The sequence below is a fragment of the Pyrus communis genome, chromosome 11, assembly GCF_963583255.1.
Source record: "Pyrus communis chromosome 11, drPyrComm1.1, whole genome shotgun sequence".
In the NCBI taxonomy this organism is placed as follows: domain Eukaryota; kingdom Viridiplantae; phylum Streptophyta; class Magnoliopsida; order Rosales; family Rosaceae; genus Pyrus; species Pyrus communis.
In genome coordinates, this window is record NC_084813.1 from 15,756,205 (window position 1) to 15,763,063 (window position 6,859).

A 6,859-nucleotide genomic window follows, 5' to 3' on the forward strand; every position below is an offset into this window, starting at 1 on the left:
AAGAATACGTATTCTCCTAAAACAATTGAGTCTGTTTATTTTAATATGTTCACATATTCACCAAGACCAAGTACAAGAAGGAACATTCTTTGTACTGAATGAAAATTGCTTTGAGACAAAACTTAAGTTGAAATGTATTTACCTATTGGGGCTGTCGAGCTACATATTATCAATAACCACCGCATGAGACAGTAAGGAGGCTATGCAAATGCATGTCATGGAGTAACGATATCTGTTCAACTAGTTACATATACAAGTGGTAATTACCAAAAGCACTATAAAAATATGAGGAATGTGCACAAGAAGTTATTTGTGCCCTATGAGGCTAAAGGACACCAATATAGGTGTCCTTATAACAATACCAACAGTTTAGCAACTAAAATATTATGTGTGTCCTTTATGGGCATGCTTTTTTGTCATAAGGCATATATAGTTTTTTGTGCTCAAAGAAGTAAGTGCAAATACAACCCTTTTTGGTGTTTCACTTCTAACAAAGGCTTTCCACTAAGTGGGCAGTTGTACGGTGGAAGAGAGCACAATTTATATGTTGGTGGCTGATTTCTGACAATTTGCTTTTGGGGGTATAAAAGCAAGTTGAGCACAACTTTAAAATTCTAGTGATCGTCTATAATATTACAATAAAAATAATTTCAATCAAGCTGAGCAAAATTGTAAAAATGTGGCTGCCTTTTATATTTTTAAATGTGCAAATCATTTTCGATCATAACTTACTCACAAAATATTCATGCTATTTGCTTCAAAACTTCAACCAACATAAAAAATTTCAACCAAAATTATGATCATCATCCAATTCCCAAATCCAACACCAAAGTAGCAAAAACCAATCAAATTTTTAATCAAAATTAACTAATATATGCACCAAAATGCTAAAGTACAAAAGAAATTTTTTATTTGAACTCATATAACCTCTTTTTACACCCAACTTACTATCTACACCCATATTACTTTTAATTAAACTATCAATATCTCTTTAAACATAAATTTATTACCTAAATTACCCTAAAAAACTCAATTCAATACATAAATATATTTAAGGAATTTTGAAGCAGACTGTGGTGGTATTTACAGAACCCGGTGGGTAAAATGGTAGGACAAATTCAACCATAAAAAAAATCATAGATTTAGTAAAATCAGAATTTCCTCTTATTCCAACCCTGCCCATTTCTACACCTTCAACATAGGCTTTGCCAGAAAACTAGCAATTTCCTGAACTTCCAAAAACCCAGGAACAAATTCAATCACTATTAGACATTAGTCATTCATCCTCTCTTAAAGGAAAACCTAAGTCTTCCAAATTCCCCAGTTCAAAGAAAAAAGAGAAATCCTCAAAATCTTCCCAACTCCTTGACTTAGCTCAACAGCTAATGGCTGAAGCAGCAATGCTCCACAAAAGAGAAGACTCAGACACAGATTCAGAACCATCGGAATCCTCGTCCCAACATCCGGTCAAATGGTCGGACTATCCAAATCGTATCCTGAAAAGCATCATCAGCAGTAGCAGTCATCATTTTAGATTCCTGACAAGTCACTATTCATCAACAGTAGCAACATACAAATTACTGTTCATCCAACTTTTCTGAAAAGCAGATCGTGAATCCATAGTAAAACTTCATCATTTTGCCAGCCTTTAACAGCTAGCAGCACATGCAAGCGGGAATCCCGGCTCAATTTACTCAGCCTCAATCATTCCTCTCAGGAGGATAAAAGGAGAGTTTATTTTCAGAAGAAAGGGACTTTTAGTCGAAGAAAATCTTCTGCGTATTCGAAAGAACAGAAGAAAACATTCAGTAGAAAAATCAAACACTTATAAGTTATATTATCAAGGATGCCTGCGAGCTCCATGTTGTTTATGTCATTCATTTGCCATTAGGCAAAAACAGTTTGTAAACTTCAGTAAGTTTTAATAAAAACTTATTTCCATAACTTATCAGCATCATTAATTTTAATTCATTATTTTCATGGATATATCACCTATGTTCAATTTAATTTTATGCATTTATGTCATTATCTGCCGTCCATGGATATTCCGTTTCAATCAGCCTCATTTCTTCATGATTCAATATATTGAATTGTTAGGCTCTTTATATTTATTCTTCTTCCGCAATCTTAATTCTATTGACGGTTTTACCGCCTAATTTATCTTCTAATCTTTAATCTATCTCTGATTGGTATTAGTTCCCCCATTTGGTATCAGAGCCAAGTGATTGGTAATTGCATTAGCATCTATCTGATCTATTCCTGTATTCACATTTCTTTTATCCTATATGCAATTTCTTATTTGTCAGTCCTCATTTGTTGAACTCCCAACCAAATAGTAAGGCGTGGTCCAAACAGTAAGGCCCGATGTGAGGCATGAGCGAGGAAAGGGTTTAGACAATCCACGAGGAAGGTGAATCATTTAAGTTTTGCATATAGAATTTCTGATCTGTGATTATCATGAGTAGATTGTTTAGATCTAATTCAATGGCCAGCACTAGCTCCAAGTCCAACTTAGGAACTATACCAGATATCATAAATGAAGAACAAAAACTTAATTTTCAAACTGATGATAATATTGATTTTGGTGATTGGAACATTCCAAAAGTTTCAAGCAAAAATATTTATAAGAAAAAATGGCCTTTGACCTCTTTTAAATCGGAACATCATGTTAAAACTGTTGAAAAGGCTTATGCACTTAGTAAAGAACATGAGACTTGTCAATTATTTTCACCTGAACAAATCAAATCCCATAGGAAAGATGGTCATAACTATATTCATATTGGTCTAGTCCAAATAGCTGTTAAACCACTAACAAGAAAAGGTCTTAATACCTCTATTCTGTTATGTCTTCGAGGTGCTAAATTCACTGATTTCAGTGATAGTATACTTGGAATGATTGAATGCAGTCTTTATAATGGACCTATCCATTTTGATTGTTTCCTAGATCTTACCATAAGTCTTTTAGATTCACATATGCTGAAAGCTCTCACACTTAATATCAAAACTTCAGGATACCAAGTCCTTGAAGGAACACAGTCTTTGACACTTATTTACAGAGTTTATTACAAAGTCACTGGCACAAACATCAATTTTCAAGCTTTAACCAAGAGTCCTCGTGACCATACACTTTTAATCCAAACAGCCCAAGAAAATGCAAATATAAAAGTTCCCATAACCATTAGATGGTCAGACATCAGTCTACTCTCAGATTGGTGTTTAATCAATGAAAGTAAGCCAGTAGCTATCCAAAACAGCCTTGTCAATTTTGACAATGTTGAATAATATTTTGATGGTACGGTAAAAATTCATTTTGACCGACCAGCAAGAAGATCTTGTGAATCAGTACATTCACATAAATCATTTGCTTCTAGCAGGAATTCTTTTTCTGGATCCACATCAGCCGATAGATTGGGTCGAGATCAAGATTTAATAAAATCTTTGGTAAATAAAAAGTTAAAAGAGCAGGAAGCTAATTCTGCAATTACTCAGCAAGAATTAATCAATGATTTGATTAATATTAAACTAAAGTCAGTAGACACATCATCACAGGTAGCACATCCTGTTTACCAACCTCAGAATCAAGAAGAACAAAGCTCACCCACAGCCTCTGATTTTGAAACAACATCGGTGAATCACCAATTACTTGTTTTAAACAAATCATACAAAATTCGGTGGAAGAAGCTCAAAGCTGACATCGAATCTGTTGAAAATATACCTAGAAGAAATGTTTTCAGGAAAAAGTATTCTGATGAAGAAACACTAACCATTTACAGAGAATGGAAGGCTTTTGTAGAGCAATATCAATTTGAAATATCTTTCTTTGATTTTATTGAAAAACATTTTGAGTCAAAAAACAAACTTACGGTTATTACCAAAGAAAATTGGGTTAAGGAGGACAAAACTTTGATTTCTTCCAATCATCCTCCCAAAGAAACTATTTTGATTACCACTGGCAATGCCCATATTTCAGCTACACCTTTTAAAATTCCAAAAGAAGATGCAAGTTTCAAATCTGTCATCGAACAGAACAATTTTACAAACCAAAGTCAAAATAGTTAGATAAAATTGAAACCAAAACAGAGAAATTGTCTCAACCAAAATCTTTTCAAAAAGAAAAACCATTAGTAAATTTTACCGACACTTCTTCAAGTTCTACTGCTTTGAAAGCAATGACTACTATGCAAAAAATTGATCAAATGCTCAATGAGCTCAAAAAAGAAAAAGTTGTTAATGTTTTACAAAATCCTGATACTTCTCTAAAGGAAGAAAATTTTAGTACTTCAGATTTTTCAAAATAAACTGATGCTGATGCTTCCCTTCAGAAGATTGAACATGCTTTTCAAAATATTGATCTTCAACCAACTTTTGATCTTAAGCATATTCGCACTACTCCTGTCAACCCTACAACTCTCACGAAAAACTGGTATCCCAGACCAACACCTCCAGATCTTCAATATGAAGAAAGGAATACCCAAAATCAATTTTCAGTCTCAGCTGACAAACTCTATGAATGGAATATAGATGGATTGTCAGAACAAGAACTTCTTAACAAACTTCAACACATGTCCATGGTTGCTAATAGTTATATTACCAATCATAATTTCACACAAACACAAATTGTCGACCTCTTGGTCTATGGTTTCACAGGAATGCTTCATTCTTGGTGGGAAAAACACTTAACCTCTCAATCCCGAGATGAAATACGCCATGCGGTTAAAAAGGATGAGGAAGGTCTCCCCATCTTTGATGAAAATATAGGACAAGGAATACCTGATGGAGTAAATACCTTACTCTATACTATCATAGAACATTTTATAGGAACACCTAGTAATGTCACTACTAGAGTTCATGACCAGCTAAGTAATTTAAGGTGCCCTATCTTAAGTGATTTCAGATGGTATAAAGATGTCTTCATGTCCAGAGTTATGCTTCGAGAAGATAGTAATCAACCATTTTGGAAAGAAAAATTTATTAATGGATTACCAAACCTTTTTGCACATAAAATAAGAAATGTTTTAGTAAATGAAGAAGGTATCATACCATATCATACCCTTACTTATGGAAACATAGTTAATGTTATCCAGAAGGAATGATTGAAAATGTGTATAGATATGAAGATTTCCAAACAAGTCAATAAAAACAAATCAATTGCCAAATATGAGCTAGGAACGTTCTGTGAACAATATGGTCTACCTCCCATAGCTTCTTCCCACAAAAAGAAGAAAGCTCAACACATGAGGAAATATTCTAAACCACATCCCAGGTATCACAAATATAAGTCAAAGTCATCTACTAGACCCTTTGAATCCAACAAGTTTTATGAGAAACCTAAAAAGAAATCCTTTGACAAACCTGACAAACATTGTCAAGGTAAAAAGGGAAAATGCTATAAATGTGGCAAATTCGCCCATTATGCCAATGAATGTAAGGTCAAGAAAACCATCAACCAGCTGAAAATCTCTGACGCAGAGAAAATACAGCTTATCCAAGTTCTAGAACTTAAGGATACCGACTATAGTCAATCAGAAGGAGATTTGGAATTATCCTCTTCTGATCATAGTAGTTCCAGTGAAGTTTCTTCGCCAAACATCAAGTTAGGATGTACCGATACTTGCTGTAATAAAATATCAGTGCTTAATAAGCAAGAAGAACAAGAAGAATTTTTAGTCGAATTGATAAGTAAAGTCAATGACCCAAAATTAAAATCTTTTTATTTAAAAAAATTAAAGAAATTAATTTCGCAGGAAGAACCAGGTACTAGCCAAGCACCACCTCAAAAGATCTCTCTTAGCACCACATTGGAAAGGTTTAGTAAGCCAAAAAATGATATCACCATTAAAGACTTGCAACAAGAAATCAATCATATCAAAAAGGAGATTAGGTTTCTAAAGTCCGAAAACGTAGAAATTCGCTTACATCTCAATAGAGCTCGTACTCAAACTCTTGTTGAAGAACAAGGTAGTTCTTCAGACCACAATTATGATGCTCATTCGAGCAAGGCCTCTTCAAAGGATCTAGTCTTAGGTCTTTTAGACAAAATAAGAATCAGGAAATGGTATTCTAAAATTAAGATAATAATCGAAGATTTTCATCTAGAAACCATAGCATTAATTGATTCGGGTGCAGACTTGAATTGTATTTAAGAAGGATTAATTCCTACTAAGTATTATCATAAGTCCACTGAAATACTTAGTGCTGCAAATCAATCCTCGATGAAATTAAAATATGAAATTCCTAAAGCCCATAATTGTCAAGACAATATTTATTTTAAAACTTCATTTGTCTTAAATAAAAAATATTTCTGATCCAGTTATATTGGGACTCCCTTTTATAGCTTTAATTTATCCTTTTAAGGTTCATCATAATCGAATCACTACGAGTCTATTAGGACAGAAAATTACCTTTGAGTTCTGCATGGAAACAGATCTCAAAAAATTAAAACAACTCCAGAAGGACAGTGTCTCCAAATCTATTAACCAAATCACCAAGAAATCTTAACAGATTAATTTCTTACAAGATGAAATTAAACACAGAAGAATTGAAGAACAACTAGCAAATAAATCTTTGTTAGAATCCATTAACCAGTTTTCTAACAAACTTGTTAAGGAGATCTGTTCGGATATCCCTAACGCCTTTTGGCATAGGAAACAACATATTGTTAAACTCCTTTATGTTAAGGATTTTAATGAATCAAAAATCCCAACAAAAGCAAGACCTATCCAAATGAATCAAGAAGTCTTAGAGTTTTGTAAAATAGAAATTAACCAGCTTCTAGAAAAAGGAATTATTCGGAAAAGCAAATCCCCATGGTCATGTCCAGCATTTTATGTTCAGAAGAATGCCGAATTAGAAAGAGGCA